Source organism: Tenrec ecaudatus, chromosome 6, assembly GCF_050624435.1.
Source record: "Tenrec ecaudatus isolate mTenEca1 chromosome 6, mTenEca1.hap1, whole genome shotgun sequence".
NCBI classification, from domain to species: domain Eukaryota; kingdom Metazoa; phylum Chordata; class Mammalia; order Afrosoricida; family Tenrecidae; genus Tenrec; species Tenrec ecaudatus.
This window is the reverse complement of record NC_134535.1, coordinates 112595138-112612292: the sequence shown is the minus strand read 5'-3', so window position 1 is coordinate 112612292 and position 17155 is coordinate 112595138. Positions and strand designations below refer to the sequence as shown.

General features: G+C 39.6%; 1 pseudogene; it reads right to left on the bottom strand.

Moving 5' to 3' along the window:
- Nucleotides 1–582: 582 nt before the first annotated feature.
- LOC142451589 (E2F-associated phosphoprotein pseudogene) lies at nt 583–1472 on the bottom strand (annotated as a pseudogene).
- Nucleotides 1473–17155: the final 15683 nt, after the last annotated feature.

The following is a 17155-nucleotide window of genomic DNA, read 5'->3' as shown; positions in this document are numbered from 1 at the left end:
CCCAGTGCTGCCCAAGCCCACAAGTCCAACATTAGCCCATATGTCCAATACCAATCCACAAAGACCTCCTCCATCTCATAAAACAGACACAATGGTGCTTGACTGTAGGAGGAAAGCTGAGTCAGTGAATATGTAAGCATCTCAGCACTGGCGGAGATCTCCACACGGCAGTTCCAGCACCCAGGGCTGCATCGGGGTAGGTCCATGCGGCTTCTCCTCAGGGATGTCTTGCAGGAAGTGAGCCTTGCCAGCTGAAGCAGAGAACTGGTTAAGACAGCAGCACCCTGGTCCGACCATCACAAAGCAAGAGACTGGAGAACTGGAAATGCAAGGCTCACTGAGCCATTTATCCCTTCGCCCTTCAATTAACCCCACATGTGTTAATCGGTCAGGTTGGCACAATAAATTTTAACTATCTCAGTTAATAAACATGATCTCCATTAAAGATGAAACACTGCTTCCTTGGCAATTCAGAATGTCACTTTATGATATGAATGGGCAGGAAAAGACTAACTGTCCGTACTTGCCTTACCTATAGTACTGATCAATTAATGGTCAACTGCACTACTTAGGAATGACTTGCTAAACATTGAAAAAATAAAACACTTAATTCTGGTCATACCCTAACACTTCAGTGGCATATTCCATGCATATGACTGTCTGAAAGAGTTCTTCTACCTCTCTCTTTGCCAGCTCAGCAGCATCTTTACAATCGGATCTTATCTTTGCGTAGCTTCACTTTTTCTTTCTGTTCTCAGTGGCTTTGGGTCTTACAACCTCATATCCATTGACAGAAAGATTCATTGCAAATGGTTCTCTGTAATTAGTTCTCTATGACATGCCACTGACAATCAAGGCACAGAGTGGTCATCCAGGATAAGCAATTCAAGACAGCATCACTATTAGGAACAGGCTGGTGTTGAGGTGGCTGTTGTATTCCAAAATTTCATGGTAGTACCATCTTTGTGCAGCAACCTGAGCCTGGGTCCCTATTATCAATTTCAGGATCATAGAGTAATTCATCATTTATTGGAATCTGGTGTCTTTTCTTCATCGTTTTCTTGGTCACTTGTGCTGCTTTGTCTTCATCCTCAGAATCAGAGTTAAATAAATAGCATTCTGTTGGATCATAGCATTCTGTTGGATCTGTCCCAACTTTCCACGTTCCTGAGAAAGAAAGACCATGTTTGCAGAGAAGATGATTTATTCTCTGCTGCTTTTATGGTAGAATTTAATTTTGATTCAATTTCTCTTTCCAACTCTTCTTCATTTGATTCTATTGCTACAGGGAGACCTTCTCTGATGACAAGGTTGTGGTCCAAAGTCCCATGGGGAAATGTCTCCCCTTCATCGTCAGAGCAGCTCTTCACGTAGGGGTCACAGTCCCTCCATCGCTGGTTAATAATGAGTGCCCGCAGCGACACAGGTGGGCAGCTGTGTTTAGATTTTTCTTTAAGGTTCCTAACACTCATTTTTAAACCAGTGACACTTCAGGGTACTTTCAGTTAGAGACATAAGTATATTTAAGTCCTAAAATAAGAGACTAGGTTGATAAGTAAGAATATAAATTAAGAATGAAACCAGGTTTTTTGTGATTGTTATTATGGAATCTAGACTCTTTGGACCTAAGAAATATGCGAGCATATATTACATATCTTAGATGACTATATGGTACTCACCAGTGACAGAAAGCCACCCATGTAGGATAAATTGGAACAGGAGATGGGCCAGACCAGTAAGCTGCTACCACACACAGGGAAATTCAAATGCAAAAGAGGTACAGTGTGAAAGCAGACATGAACAAGCCTGACAGCAAACTACTTGCTAGGAAGTCTATTTGACCTTGGAAAATCAAGGTTGCAACCTAAGAAATAAGATTCCTCACATCCTTGATAAAGAAGTCTGTGTCCTTCTTCCCTCCCACCACAACTACCAGGACTACAGTTTGTATTTTGTTTTTAAAATTCCATAAGCTAAATATGCTTGAAGTGATTTATAATTTCAGTGATTGCTTTGGGGAAATAAGTGCTTACCGTATATACTTGTGTAAAGACCTTTTTTTTCAGCACAAAAAAATGTGCTGAAAAACAGGTTCACCTTATGCATGGGTCAGTGGTACCCCAGTGATGTGTAACATCTCGCTGGGTGCCCCCCACCCCCGCCCCGAGGTAACTGGATGAGTGCCCGTTATCTCGCGGGTGATTGTAGTCTCTCCGTTGTTCATTCAAAACCCCCTTGACACTGCAGGGATTTGAATGTTTGTTTACTCACATCTAACCAATCAAAGCCATCCTATGACATGGACAACTCCAATTTGCAGAAGCACCCATAGCGATTGACTAACACCAGCAGCTGAACTGGTAAGGATGTTCCGTCAATCCCTTCTGGTCTCTGTGTGAATTCACATCCTGCATCCCATGCCCAAACAGACTCCACCCCCTCCTCCCGGCTAACACATCGTGGGTGGTGGGTGGGGGCGTGCATTACAATGAAAGTTCTTTTTCAAAGTCTTGTTTTTTTATCCTACTAGAAATGGATACTCTTGAACCAAAACAAAACGCCAGTCATATGAGGCTGGCTTCAAAATGAAGGTTGTATCAAAAGCAGAAGAGAGCAATAACAGTATTGCAAGTAGGGAATTTTGTGTTGACGAAAAGCGAGTGAGGGAGTGGCAGAAAATGAAGGCTGACTTGCAACAGATTCCAAAAGCTAAAAATGTTCATCGTGGTTTAATATCTTTTTATGGGGCTCTAGAGTGAATTGCATAAATGGGTTATGGAGTATTGTCAAAATGGTTACTATGTAACACACATGGGAATCTATATACGTGCTCTACAAATGGCTAAGGATGACAAATATAAAGCACCAGGCATTGAAAATTTGCTGCATCAGCAGGATGGTATACCCGCTTCATGAATAGGTTTGGCCTACTATGTTTGAGACAAAGAACAAAGATTCCTCAGAAATTTCCACAAGACCTTGAAGGAAAAATTATGTCATTCCAGTCATTTATTATAAAACAAAGAAGGATTTATAATTATGACCTGGCAGATATTGGGAATGTGGATGAAACTGCCATGACTTTTGATCTTCCAAGCAACAGAACTGTGGCAAGTTTAAGAGAAAAAAACATTTTTCTCAAAACCACAGAAAATGAAAAAAAAACACTTTACAGTTGTTCTAGCATGTTTGGCTAATGGAACTAAGCTGTGTCCTGTCATTATTTTTAAAAGAAAGACCTTGCCTAAAAAGATCAATTTCCCACCAAGAATTTCTGAGTGTGCACATGTTAAAGGCTGGATGGATGAAGATGGAACAAGAAAATGGCTGGAAGAAATTTGGAACTGACGACCAGGAGCAGCCTTAATGAAAAAGCCATTGTTACTTATTTGGGATATGTTCAGAGCCCACCTATTGGATGACATAAAAAATTGGCAAAAATTTGTAAAGTTACTTTAGCCGTTATTCCAGGTGGGCTTAAATCTGTACTGCAGCCTCTGGGTGTATCTTTGAATAAGCCTTTTAAAGACCATGTGCGAAGGATGTGGCATGAATGGATGTCATCTGGTCAAGCCAGACTAACAAAAGGAGGAAATCTCATGAAGCCTGAGTTAATAGCACAGTGGGTTCGAGATACATGGGAAGACATTCCAGAAGACATGGTGCGATGTGCCTTCCAGAAATGTAGCATTAGTAATGCTATGGATGGCAGTGAAGACTGCTCTTTGTATGAAAATAACAGCAGTGATGGTGATGACGGTGATCTCAGTGAGGACAGCATCTATGATGACCTCAACTAGCTGAAGCTCTGCTTTGGGATACGGATGATGAGGAATCCAGGTTTGAAGGAGTTTAACTCTACATTTTAGCTTGGTTGCTGATTGAGCTCAGGGAATAGTACTCTTAAGGTATCATTGTTGATACCTTATTGTTTTTGTTGAACCTATTTTCCACTTACTGTGCTGGTTTGCTAATGTTAAATGACTTATTGTCCTTTTATTTGTTTTTATTTAAAATAAATATTTAAATACATTACCCCACTGATGTCTCAAATTTTTGTAATTTTATTTTCATTTGTTTTGATTATTGAAACTCACCAATAGCTTCTGCATTTTCCACCCTAGGCTTATACTTGAGTCCATCAGTTTTTCTGGTTTCCAAGGTAATAATAAGGTACCTTGGCTTATACTCAGGTTGGCTTATATTCGAGTATATGCGGTATTTGTACTGTCTTTTGTTTGTCTGTTTGTTTGTTTGCTTGTTTCCTTTAGAACATTTGATTTATGCTCACTTCATCAGAGACTCAGGCTTAGGTCACTCCATCTGAGACTCTAGTAAATTAAGGAGTGTATGTAGGACCTGTTTTTTTCCTGTAGAATTCAGATCTCCTCCAAGAATTGTATGCATTTTAAGAAGCTGGTTTTCCCCGTATTTCTCTCCTGTAGTGTTGAGAATAGGCCTAGGTTTTGAGCTAGCTTCATAGAACAGTGAATTTATGTGTTGTTGTTTTTTATTTCATTTTTTAAGTCATTTTGGGAGGAGCTAATCCAGACATTATACCATTGCATAGTTTGATCACGATCAAGCAGGATTCTACAATTGTTACCACAAGCATTTTCTTCCTTCTTGAACTCTATATCAGCTCCCCTGTTCCTCCATGCATCCGCCACCCCTTCACTGTGCTCCCCAGAAATCCTTATTCTAATTGTTGTCTCCACAGGTGCAGCAATCTTGGGTTTCAAATACCAAAAAAAAACAGAAAAACACATAACAAAGATTTTAGACAGCTACCCACAGTGATAAAATGCATCTGAGATAAACCCCAACATGAAAAAGACACAGAAAATACTGAAAACCACATGGAGCCAAAAGAGTATCACAGGAGAGAACGAGTGTCAGGTTTCCATTGTTCAGGTCAGGTTTATCCCTTTGATCTACGATGGTCATCTCTGCAATACTCTCTGTTTGCTAACCAGGCTACTCCCATCCCTCAGGGATGGGTAGAGGGAAATCCCCAAGCTTATTTCCTGTGTGGATCTTGCAAATGTGTTTGGGGTTTCCACTGTGATCCATTCCATTCTACAAACTAGAGTCTCACAATTTAATTTCTGATCTCAGTCTTTCCTTCAGTTTTGGATTATATAATTTACAATCTTTGGGTCAATGGGTATTGGTGTGCTTCCTCCATGTAGACTTAGTTGATGTCTCACTTAGATAGCTGCTTGTTTAGAAACAAGCTTTTAAGACATAAGACACTACTCTATCTGATACATGAGCACCATCTAATTTCTTCACCACACTTTGCTCTAGCACCATATCTTCTGTTTCCTTCATAAGGGCAAGTATCAAGCAGGGCCATGTCATAAGAACTAGTTGTTCGTAGACTCTCTAATTTTATGCCTGAGTTTCTATATTGCTTCAGGCATATATTGCTGATAGTTGCTAGGTTTCTCTTTATTCCCATTTGTAGTCTTTTAAGTATTGGTATTTCCCCTTTGTTAAAAATAATGCTTTTTGTTACTGTCTTATAATCTGGTATCTACGTAGGTATATTGAGAAATAGCATATAAAAATAGATTTCTTCCTATTAAATACTTTAATTAAATTATGTCATCTGATTCAGAGTAAATTGTTTATCATCTTACAATAAATTCTTGAGTTCATGTTGAAGTAATATGCTTTGAAAGGGGGGAGGGAGGTGAAAAGGTGTTCCCTTTAAAGAAAAAGAACTTTAAATTCATTTAACGTGTATGACTTATATGAAACATGTCAAATCAGAAGAACCAAATTTTCTTTGAGGTACAATTTTTCTGCCACGGATATTTGCCTGGCATTAAACAATAAGCCCATAATATTATGACATCATTTTATTATTTCAATTGCTACCTTGGTCACAACTTTTGTTTCCTTGAGTGTCTAGCATCATCAAGCCAGTAGTTACAACCGAGGAGTTCATTTTATTTAGCCTTGGAATTTTATTACCACTGAGGTGCTTAGAGCCTGGCTTAGTATATGCTATAGCTGAAGCTCACACAGAGGCTTTATCAGAAGGGGAGGAATGGGGCTGTAGATGGTAAAATCAAAGACTGCGTTACGTATATTCACTCCAGAAAACTTGACTGCTACCTGGCCTCACAAAGCAAAAGTGTAAGACAAGAAGTAATCTAACATTTTAGAAATTTTATTTAGTTTGTTTCTGTAGATTTATATAGAGTCAACAGCTCTGCAAGCTCCAGATAACCTATGTTATCTGAGTGTCACATGGATTGACCCCTTGTTATCTGCAACATTTGCCTTGTTTAGAAAATTAAAATATCAGAGAAGGATTTTGAAGAAGGGTATTGTAATGAACCTCTGGAAAACCAACTAAAACTACCTAAAATTCTCAAACTCTCTTCACTCCCCCAACTATACTTATTTGTAATCATAATAATAACAATAATAAACCCATATACTACCATATGTATTTTAATATGCTATTTAAGCTATCTGTTCCTTAATTCATGAATCAATGATCAAATCATCTTTAGTATTATTTTAAAATTTATTTACACTCTCAGGATGATTTTCCAAAACCTAAGCATCTTACAAAACTCAGAGTCAATCTTTCTTAGACTTTATTTTTAAGGTAACAGTGTTTTCTAGCTAAGCTATTTCTCCACTTACAAGAAATTGTCAAAGTGTTATTCTCTTGTGCTGTTAAGATAGACCTAAAAACCGTCTGTGTACTGTAAAACCATCTGCATACTGTAAAACATATACAAGGGACCTTTAAAAAATTGGTGGAAAAATTTCATTGGCTTTCATTCAATTTTTATGAGATTTTGAAACACCTTTGTATAACTACTATTATTTTTTAAATGGTGTGATTTTATATAAGAGAAGTGGTTATTTTGGAAATTGATGATTTATAAAATGTATTCACTTGCCATATTGTCAGCAAATATATTTACATAATATTTCACTTTAATATACTTGTCAAAATTCATGCTATCATAATAAAACTATTTCAAAAGCAGCAGAAGTAAATCCTTAGATAATACATAGCAATCTCAACAAGAAAAGAAGGTAGTATAATATAATTAGTAAATAAGTTTTGTTTTTTTGTTTTTTTATAGCCTGCCCCTCCCCCACTGCTCAGTAAATAAGTTTTTATGACGCCATTGTGTTTTTGTCTGTTTCAATTCCTAACAGCCTATAGGAAAGAGTAGAATTGACCCGTTGGATTTCCAAGCAGATGAGCAGATTGCCTCATCTTCCTCCCTCATAGCGGCTGGTGAATTTAAACCACAGATCTTTTACTTAATAAGCACTTTAACCACTGTGTCACAAAAACACCTATTGTGTTTTTAGCACTTGCCTTAAACCTACCTCCATAACTGTAGAAGGAGTGAGTGCTGGAGAAACAATGTTTAAGCACTGCAGGTGAAAACTCATGGTAACCTGGTTCTGCAATGATTCTACTAGGATTCAAATTTGATTCAATGGATATGTTAGGTTGATTCTCTAGAGGAGCAAAACCAGTGATGCTGCTGAAGACAAAAAGAGTGCGTAAGCAAAAGTGGTGAAGGAAGCTGATGGTGCCCAGCTATCAAAAGATATAGCATCTGGGGTCTTAAAGGCGTGAAGGTAAATAAGCAGCCATCTAGCTCAGAAGCAACAAGCCCACATGGAAGAAGCACACCAGTCTGCGTGATCATGAGGTGCTGAAGGGATCAGTTATCAGGCATCAAAGAACAAAAAACCATATCATTGTGGGCTCACCTCCATGATACAATCGCTGAAGAAAAATGGGTGCATAAGCAAAGGTGGCAAAGAAAGCTGATGGTGCCTGGCTATCAAAAGATATAGCATCTGGGGTCTTAAAAGTTTGAAGATAAACAATTGGCCATCTAGCTCAGAAGCAACAAAGCCCACGTGGAAGAAGTACACGAACCTGTTTGACCACGAGGTGTCAAAGGGATCAGGTATCAGGCATCATCAGAACAAAAAATCATATCATTGTTTATGAGGTGGGGAGTGCAGGGTGGAGACCCAAAGCCCATTTTCAGACCACTGGACATCCCCTTACAGAAGCATCTTGGGGAGAAGACAAGCCAGTCAGGATGCGATGTAGCAACGAGGAAACATACAACTTTCCTCTAGTTCCTAAATGCTTCCTCCCCCCCCCCCACACACACACACACATTATCATGATCTCAATTCTACTTTACAAATCTGGCCAGACCAGAGGATGTACACTGGTACAGTTAGGAACTGGAAAACAGGGAATCCAGGGCGGATAATCCCTTCAGGACCAGTGGTGAGAGTGGCGATACCAGGAGGGTGGAGAGAGGGTGGATTGGAAAGGGAGAACCAATTACAAGGATCTACATATAGTCTCCTCCCTGGGGGACGGACAAGAGAAAAGTGGATGAAGGGAAATGTCAGACAGTGCAAGATATGACAAAATAATAATTTATAAATTATCAAGGGTTAGTGAGGGAGGGGAGAAACGGGAGGGAAGGGGAAAATGAGGAGCTGATGCCAGGGGCTTAAGTGGAGAGCAAATGTTTTGAGAATGATGAAGCCAATGAATATACAAAAGTGCTTTACACAATTGATGTATGTATGGATTGTGATAAGAGTTGTATGAGCCCCTAATAAAATGATTTTTAAATTAATTACAATATGAAAAGAGCTGTATGAGCTCCCAATAAAATGATTTATTAAAAAAATATCAGTGATGCTGAGAGAGAGAAAGAGAAATATATATCAAGAAAAGGGCTCACAGTGTTGTAAAAGCAGGCATATCCATCTGAGTTTCAAGGGTTCGATGTTAAATAGGAGAGTTCTCCAGATTGGCATAGCTATAGGGGCTGATGAACCCAAGATCGGCAGGAACACCAGGGGCTTATATCAGGCTGAAGTAGATCAGCAAATCCGGCTTTGACTGGAGAGGTAAATGAATTCAAGATGCGGAGGCCAGTTGGCAGGTCAAATAGCAGGCTGCTGATTCCTCCTGAAGTTGGTAGACAATGTGCAGCTATTGGCTCAAATCCAAATAATCAGAATGAGTTAGATATAGGATCAGACTCAGCAAGAAGGCAACCAAGTTTTCCCACGGTGTCCACTTTTATCAGAAGTAGGTCAAGGAAACTTCCTTTTAATTGCATCAGGGAGTGCCACTTGAATTTTCTCATAACTGCTTGGCTACTCACAGTAGAGCCCATGATGAAGTTAATTCCATTGTGTTTGGTCACCTAATGGGAAATACAAGACCTCAACTGCAGAGCCATTGAGAATCCTGGGCCAGCCGCGTTGGCATTAAACCTATTACAATGACACAACAAAAACAAAGCCTACTCAACTGTAAACGGAGTTTAAAGCATGACCTCTTTGTGATCAATGCTAACGGCTCATTTAGAGGACACGCAAACCTCCTCAAAAATTGAAGAACTATTAGGCATGGCATTTTGGTGCTATTAAAAAGGACCATGCCTATTCAAAGAAACGGGAGAGTAAAGTCATAGAAGCTCTAAAAGAGGAGGAAATCAATAAGGTCCTAAAGGATGAATATGGTCTAGTTAGGAAATAAAAGGGAAACTGAATAAATAAACACAACGGAGTCTTTGGTTTGAAGTTGATGTGGGGGGAGGATAAAAGAAAAGGAATGAGATGGCTTAATGAGCTAAAATAATGGAATGAATAGCGATAAAGTGAAGCTCAGGGAATGGTGACCATAAACATGTTTTCACTCTGACAATGAAATTAAATAGCACTGAGCCCATCAACGCAAAGCCAAGACTTCTTAAGAGTTTCTTAGGAAAAAAATCATTAATTCAAACTAACAGATATAAAGCTTATTATGGGTAGACACAGGTTGATGGTCTGTATCTTAGCACAGTCTTCTTGTCAAGACCTTTCTCCAAAGGTTTATTCTGTTTTAAATTTGGCTGCTTTGGGATATTGCTTTATTCCTCAACTCTCCTAATTCATTCTCAGGCTCCAGTCCATCAATTGCAGTCTCATTAAGTAATATAATTCCTGTGGATCCATGTGTGCAGTGGGAATTGAAGCTGACCTTACTCACAGTTATATTTTATAAAAAGCTAGATCATTTATCATTTGAAAATCTATGAAAAGATAATGTGATACATAAATGTTACATCAATTCCATATTTGTAGGCAGGCTGGTGTTTAGGAATTATGTAAATTTACTGAGCTAAAACTGCTTTATGAGAGAAAGCATGAATCGAATCTTTCCTTTTGGGGTGTTTGGAAAGAATGAAGGGGAAATTATTGGAATGAATATGGATTTGTTTTGTACAATGAAAACTCATATGTGGAAATAATCTATAGGGCATTCAGTTCAGCTTCCTGTCAGTGTGAGATCGCTTCCTAACAAAAATCCTCAGGCACTGAGCTCAGATTGTTTGAAAATACGATTCAGCTGCTACCAGATGCTAAGGAAAATGGTGTGAGTTCTGGACAATATACTTAATTATAAATGATGGCCTCCTTCTGTACATTTCAATACATGTTCACATCTAAAAATACTTTTTTCCTGCTCATAATTTGTATTAAGCTAGTAAAAACCTGAGATGTATATATCAATAGCTGCCCCCTTATAGATTATTAAATCAGGGGGTACCCTGCCCACCATACTCTGTCCTATGCCTGATCCAATAAATTCAGATAGCCCCATCCTTATGCCAGGCTCTGCACTTGGGCTGGCATCCCAAAGTAAACTGCCAACCACTGAGTTGGTTTTAGGCAATTTCCCTGGTATTTTTCTGGTTTCAGTAAAGGTAATCGCAACTATGCAACACCCTATTATGAAACTGCCATATGAATGAAAAGGCTTACGTCTAATAAACTCAAGTCTCATCGATCTATACCAGGGTTAAAATATACACCCTTCAGTGAATTCCCATCGTGTTTAAAATAACGACCAAATCTTCAATATGGTCTACAGAGCCCAGTGGCTCTGGCCCTGGCTATCACTTCAGCTTCAGCAAACGTCTCTGTGTATCTGCTTATGTTTTTTTTCTTTTTTGCGTTCTCCTTTATTCTCACATTCCTTCTAAATGTGCATGTTTCCTCCAGCCTCAGATTTCTTGTAACTGAAGTTTGCACTGAAGGTGCTTTGCTACCAAAATCCATCTTTCAGCTCTTATGTTCAAATGCTGCTTCTTCAAAAATAGCCTTTTTGATGCTTGAAAATAGATGAGTTATTCCTGACCTACAGCTTTATATCTACCTGCAATATAAGCTGAGTGCTTGTCATTTATTATAGTTAGAAATTTTCCAAAACATAATAGAATATTATTGATCATTTTCTAGGACTGAATTAAAAGCATGCTAAGGACATGACTCTGTAAGACCTGCTCTTTCTGTGGTTACCACAACTTGCGCTCCCACATCAGCATGGACAAATGCTATCTTGCTTTTCTTTTTCTCTTAGACTGTTGGAATGCTTAAGGTTTCAATCTCCAAGCAATCAAAGCACTTCTCAAACATAGAGACAATTGAAGCACAGATATTTATGTACATAGGAATTGATTGAGCAACATGAAACTATAAAAATGGAGACTAGCTGTACAGAAACCTATTGCAGCCCAGTGTGGATGAGTGTCCCACTCAAACTTGTCACTCTGTTCCATCTACATTTGACCAGATTAGAAGGCATTACTGGAAGACCAGGAATAAGATAGATGTTATCCATCAACAAAGGTCTAGCCCATTGCCATTGAGCCAATTTCTACTCGTAGCAACCCTATAGGGCAGATAATTGCCCCATGGGGAATCCACGGCTATAATTCTTTACAGAAGCAACAAATTTCTCCCACAAAGAGGTGGGAGGGCTCAAACAGCCAACCATTTAGTCAAGCACTTAACCATTACACCATGAGAGCACCTTAAAAAAAAAAGTTGAAAGAGCTGGTCAATGTTAGTAAAACTAAGGTGTATATTTTGTATCTTTTTGCTGTCTCATTATAAATTAATTAAAACTGTGAATCTACTCTTAAAGAGGATTGCACCATCAGGATGAGTTAGGCTACGCTATAGTTATAAAAAAAACCCCAGTGGGAATATTTCTTACTCTTTCTACATCCTCAGTGTGACTAAGCAGTGGAATTCTGCTCATTGTAGTGATTCAAGGGTCAGCGCAAAAGGGTCAGCACATCCTTCCTTGATGTGATAGCTGGGCTGTGGGTCAGCTTCAAGATGCCTGTGGGAAGGTACGGGTGGAGCCCAATCTATCAGGTCACATCTTGATGAAGTTTCTCGGGGCATTGACATCGTCCTGAGAGACAATGTGAAGGACTGGCCCCTCTCTCTTGCCACTCTCCTTCCTGTTTGACTAGATGCTGCATCTGCTTCTGGGAGAGGCAGCCCACTGGACTTGCCAGTCCTGTGAGCTGTGGGCACCTGCCATGATCCTGTGAACCTTGAATCCACATCACTCTGCCCCCACCTGCTGGCAATCTCCTAGCTTCCTGCTTTGTTTCCTGCTTCTTTCGCTGGCGGCTGTGTGAGCCTGGAGGTGCCTCTAGCTACCATTTGACCCATGGACTTGAGTTGGACTGGGCTGGACCTCTTCTTTAGTATAAATTTCTTTCTTGATTTAAAGTTCTTTCTTTTCATATATGACTGCCATTAATTTTATTTCTCTAGAAAATCTAATAAAATTGATCGAACGCAGTATGAGGTGAAAAGAGGAACTCATGCCCACTCTTGAAGTTTCTTCCTAGATGTGTCAAGCAGCAATTCCACTCATATTTCATTAGTGAAAGCAAGATATGTGGCTATGACTAACCTCAAACTTGTTGAATAAATGCAATCCTAATATGTTCTGAAAATGAGAAGAAGCAGTGCTAAAGAATATCACTAATAATAATAATAATAATACAATATAGTAAGGGTTTATGGGGGTGGTAGGGTGGGGCAAGGATGGGATAAAGGCAAGCTGATATCAAAGAGTTCAAACAGAAAGAAAATGTTTTGGGAAAGATGGTGGCAGCAATTGTACAACTATGCTTGATCTAATTGAATTATGGATTGTTATACTATTGTAAGAGCTCCTAATAAAATGATTAAAATGAAAAAGAATACCGGAGGAAATAGTAGAATTGACAATTACCATTCAAGTTCAGAAACAGCAGTTATCATTACCTTGACTTCTCTGGTCATTACCAAAGCTGGGACTGGTGCTGAACAGAAGATAAATGGGAGGGGGGTAATTCTCAGAAGCTCAAGTAAGAGTGACTCTGTAAGTACAGAGGTGACTCAACAGGAAAATAAAGAAGTAAGGAAATTTCTGCTTCCCCTGTTCCCATCCTCTGAACTCTGTATGTGTTTCTCCCATGTATATAGATATGATCAGTTGATATAAAATTCTTTTCTTTCTAGTAATACATTGCATCTGCTCATTTTGTCATCTGCTCACTTTGTCATAGTACTGTCATAACAGTATTAGAGCGCAATTATGACTAGTCAAAAGTTAAAGGTTGTGATAGGTCTGTTTATTGTGCCAACATGGCCAATAAAACACCCGTGAGATTAATAAGGTTGCAGTTTAATCAAAGGGCAAAGAGATAAATGGCTCGACGGGCCTCACCTTTCTTGTCTCTTGCTCTTTGATAATTGGACCAGTGTGAAGCTACCTTGGCTGGTTCTCTTGTGAGCTACACTACCTGTGGAACACCCAACCCATAGACTGTGTCACTATAATTTGAGGTTCCTTCAAGAACTGCTTCGCCACACTGCTGGTGTATACATCAGTAGAACTGGGGACTATCGGACCCTGTCATCTGGCTGACTGTTGGTGGCCTGCCCTGCTGTTTGCTGCATGTGGCCAGATTACCTGAATTGCTCTATAGAAGATCAGCCGTCTGATTCCTTGACTTACACCCAGCAGCCCTCATGAGTTGAAAGACTGCCAGTGTATTAACTGTCTTACAGAAGTGAGTTGCACTGAGCCATTTGTACTGCTCTGTAGACTAATTAGCTGTTTACTTCTTGTGTTGGATATATCTCTATATCTAATCATCTATATTGATATAGATATAATCATAGGTATCCTGGTTTTGTTTCTCTAGAGAACCCTGTCTAACACAATGACATTTAGAGGATGAGTTAGGAGGTTGTATTTGTTAGAGAAGCAAAAACGGTGATACTTGTATGCATATGTATATAGAAAAGGGTAGAAGTAGGTTAGACCAGTCTGGTCCAAGTCCACAGGTCAGATGTAAACTAAAGACTTCTCCTAACTCATGTAGCTGCAGGAGCTGACCAACAGAAATCAGAAGGATGAAGCAGGAGGGACACAGCCTGGTGAGTGCAGGGCTGAATGAATCCAGGGTCAGAAGTCCTCTGTTGGCTTCTGGGATCAGCAGGTAATATAACAAAAGATTGACGAACTAGATGCAGCAGGAGGGGCAAGAGAACTTTGTATTATTTAGAGACTCTCTTTCACTAAAGCAAACGCATCCCCAAGGAGTGATCATTAAGCAACAACCTGATTGAGAGATGGGCTCCATCCCTACCTTCACCCATGTACGGGGAGGTGACAGAAAACCTAACCACCGGGGCGGGGGGTACAGCAATGATCCTTTTAACATAGATCTGCAGCAGTTTTCAAAACAATTATAAAAACAGCAACTACAGAAACTCCTGAGACAAAGGGAACCGTCTTAATTAATCAGAACTACTGTACTAGACATTCCATATGAGGGTAGATCTAAACAACAGAAATTATTTTCTCGCTATTCTGCAAATCCAAATTAGCATCTCAGACATGTCCATTCCTTCTGTAAATCTCTCTCCTCGTTGGGATGCCTGCCAGTGACCCTTGATGCTCCTGGGCATTCTTTGATGTTTCTTACCATCTGTCTTCCCCTTTATGTGTCTTGGTGTCTAGTCTCATCATTTTTATATCTCAAATGTGATTAGCTTTAAGGTCTACCCTACATTAATATGGCCTCGATAACTTAGACTAAAAAAAAAACCTCATGTCTCCACACATGGATGTATTTACAGGTCCAGAGTTAGGATTTCTAGAAGAATTCAATTCCTTCCACAACAGGAACCCAATAAAATAAAAATAAGTCTCCTACGAGCTCTGCCTCCTTCGGGGAGAATGAAGTGGGTTTACTTACTGGTATATGAATTCATATTTTTACTCTATCCCATTTTACCAAGCAAATAGCAGGTGCTTTATATTTCCTCATTGAGGTGCTATATTCTGAAGGCAGCAGGTGACTGAACGCATCGAGGGTCCTTATGTGAGTGTCCTCAACCAGTTGCCATTGAATGATTCAGACTGCGATGATCCTATGTATAGCAAAGAACTATGCTCCATAAGGTTTTTAATGGTTGATTTTTCAGAAGTAGATAACCAGGCTTTTCTTTCTAGGTTCTGGGAAGACTTGAACCACTAACCTTTCAGTTAGCTGCTAAGCATGTTAAGCATTTCACCACCCACGGACTGATAATTTCTTGGAGAGGAAGAAATAAAGATGCATGACTTGAAAATAGGGAAACAGAGAGTATATGCATAACATAGGCTCACCTATCCAGACATTAGCCCTGTTGTACAGCACAAACCTACAAAGGTCACTGAACTCAGATTGCCTGGATGGAAGTACAGCTTACAATACCTCTGAATTCTGAACAATTTGAAAAGCAGAGACTAAATGATCCAAATTTGAAAAACAGAGAGTAAATGATCCTTGAGCAAAAATTTGCTGCCAGCCTCACCAAAGGAGGGGCTAGAAAACCAATTTAAGTTGATGTAAGAAACAACTACAGAAATATCCATTTTGTATCCCGGAGTTTACTGGTAAAAACTAATAGTCCCCATTGATGTATGTATATGTATGGATGGTTGTGATCAGAGTTGTATGAGCCCCTAATAAAATGTTTACAAAAAACTAATAGTCCTCAAAGAAGGAAGAGCACATGAACTTGGACCAGACTTATGAAGACCATTGGAAATGGACAGCTGATTCTACCTCTGAAAATTTATTTTTGTCTGACTTGAGATAAAAGAAAGAAAAAAATTAGAGGCCAGGAGAGAAATCCTGCAGACATCAAACGTTAGCTCTGTTCTTAGAATACGTATCTAATGCAATACCTAAACCATGAAAGCTGTGCACTCCAAAAGATGTCGGAAGCTATATTCAGCGTGCTAAAGAGACTAGGAAAACAGGGGTCGTCATACCTAAGAGAAGGAAAGCAGGAGACGTAGACAAACAGTTGGATGATCAAGCATGCTCCAGATTCAGTTTGGAATCAGGATGTCATCCGCCATGTTCTCTTTAGGCGTTTAACATATAGGCTGCCTTTTGTTGTTACTGTTGAGAATATACACAGCAAAACACCCGCCAGTTCAACAGAATCTACAGGGACAAGTTAGTGGCATGAACCGCATTCTTCAAGTGGTGCTGCCGTTCTCATCCTCTCTTTTTCTGAGTTGTCCCTTCCTCCTCAGCATGTCCGCATCCACTCGCGGATCCCTGAGGGTCTTGTGGAATCTGCTGGGTTGCAGTTGTCTCTTTGATCCACCTTGGTGATGGTTCTCAAAAGATCACACTGCTCAAGGCAAATCTCTTTTACTTTACCATTCTGTTTTCGGGTGACCTAGTGGGTAATATGATGGGATACTAAATGCAAGGTTAGCTGTTTGAAACCACAAGATGTTCTGTGGAAGAGAGATGAGGCGTTTTACTCCTCTAAGGAATCATAGCCTTGGAAGTCCACGGGGCTGGGAGCCGAGTCAGAATTATCTCAACAGCAGGGAGTTTGTGCTTTAATTTAAAGAATATCTCAAATCAATAGTTTCAGGGGGTCATCCAGTCTTTAGGGATCCAGAAAATCTGAATTTCGTTTGAAACCATCAGATGCTCCACAGGAGGAAGATGGGGCTTTCTACTCCCACAAAGAGTTACAGTCCCAGAAACTCTCCAGGGCAGCTGTACCCTGTCCTATGGGGTCATTATAAATTGGCATCAACTCAGTAGTAGTGAGTTTTAAATACAATTTTGTCTTTCCTACAGACTTAGAATCTCCTAAACTCTTAGTAAATACCAAATGATGAACTTTACCCATAAAACAAAACTCCTTATTGTCTATATATACCTTCTGGTCATACCCATTTTCCCCCAGATCC